Raw genomic sequence first — 2,053 nt, forward strand, 5'->3', positions numbered from 1 at the left:
AAAATGGGTGCAAGCATATTTTAAAGTTACTAATGTGAAGTTTAAAAAAAAAATTTAAAAATCCACCTTCTGCAACCACCAGCAATCTTAAAAACACCTGGGGCATACTTAGGGGCCCCCCTGGAGTCTATTTTGCTAGTTTTTAAGTTTGTCCCCCAACTTTGTACTTTTTCGCCCCCAAAATGAAAGTACTTTTCATGGAAAACTGCTTATCGCAGCTAATTGAATATGCTCCTAAATCGGGCTCCCTATGGTTGACTTCCAGTGAATATCACCATTCATTTCTAAATATGTTTGCGGACTAGTTTGGTAAGGATCATCCTATATGCTAATCATATAAGGAAGCTTTGGTGAAAAGTATGAGCGCTAAATGTATAGCTTTGTGTGTGATTTTCTGATATTGTGGGTGCACCATGTATTGTTTATGTTACATATATAATGAATATCTTCCAGCCTAAATAAAACCTTCATATTAGCAACATGACATATGTGTTATCCAGAAAGGTTAGCAGGTGACTTCTGAAGTCAATAATGATAAACATTTGTAACTACTACTATAAATATGCAGAGAAATTAGCACAAGTAATGCGCAATCCTTAATTAATAATATCCCATTCTCAAATATGCAATCAATAAAATTACCTCCGAATGCTTCAATAATAAATCTATGACTGCAAACCTTGAGAATAATGAATTAGCAATTTATTAATGCGCATATAGCATATAAAAAGATTTGCAGGTAAGATGAAAATAGTATTAAAACGACATGTGCCACATGGGTCACTTTTACCTGAGTACAGATTAGGGGGCCCATTTATCATTCATATTTGAGGTACTAAGTATCCCCCGGATGTATGAAGGAGGGACCGCAGTAGGTATCTCCGTTACCTACTGCGATCCCTCCATTGCCGCTGGCAGCTGCCTCCCCCATAGGTTTCTATGGGGGATGCGATGCTGCCAAATGTACCAATATCCAGAATGCGAAGCATTCCCGATATTGGCCCCAGCAGCTAACGCCATCTGAATATAGCGTTAGCTGCTGTAGTCTATAGGCACTTACCGCATTTCAGCCGGCTGAGGGATCTCCCAGATCCCTCCGCCGGCAATGGGCGCCGCTCATTTGCAGTCCGCGGGACTGCACATGCACAGCAGCCCTGAATGCACTCCGGCCACATCGCAGGAATGGGCTCCTTTCGGAGCCCGTCACCCTGTCTGTGCCGGTTACTACATCCGGTCGCTATGATCGCATTTTGCAATGCGATCATGGGCGGTAGTGCATGCCCTGATGGCATTGCAAAATGCGATCATTAATAAATGGGCCCCTCAGGAATTTCTCGAGTGGATCATCTTGAGACCCTATTATCCTTTTTCATGGTGCCTTGAAAAAGAGGTAAGAGCATCTCGAAACGCGATGGCGGGAGGAGGCAGCCCCACGCACCATGTATCCAGGCTGCAGACTTGGATGAGCTATTTGACAAATTCAAATTCGGAGTCTGTAACATAATTTAATACACGGTGCCCCCACAATATCAGAAAATCACACACAAAGTAGCGCCCATTATTTTCACCAAAGATTACTTATATATTGTATTTTTTTTATTTTTGGGTTAAACAAGGTGGCAATAACAGGCATCTCACGCTTAGGGCCTGATTCTGAGACTTACGCTAATGCAATCGCAACTACAATCTCTTACGGATCACAGTTGCTAAAATGTACTACTGCCTTCCAAAGCATAGCCGAGCATAGGGACGTCCACTGCTGCTTTCTCATATCTGTCCGACGACATAACACAGACTAAACATCAGTAACATCGACACAGATCGGGCATCCACACAGCTTGTAAGTCAAGTCTAACCTTTCCTCAAACACTGTGGCTCTCTTGACACGCAGAGAGCACTCATGCTGTGAAGCAGATTGCTATGGCTAATTTATGCACGCCCATGAAATGGAGTACAGGCACATATGGGTTTGCCTAGCCACCTTCCCATTACCACCCCCAAATGCTGACTACCTGTAATCCCCTGTGCAAGGGTGATTGCAATATAATCGCTG

The sequence above is a fragment of the Taudactylus pleione genome, unplaced genomic scaffold, assembly GCF_031769625.1.
Source record: "Taudactylus pleione unplaced genomic scaffold, aTauple2 ptg000225l, whole genome shotgun sequence".
Taxonomy (NCBI): Eukaryota; Metazoa; Chordata; class Amphibia; order Anura; family Myobatrachidae; genus Taudactylus; species Taudactylus pleione.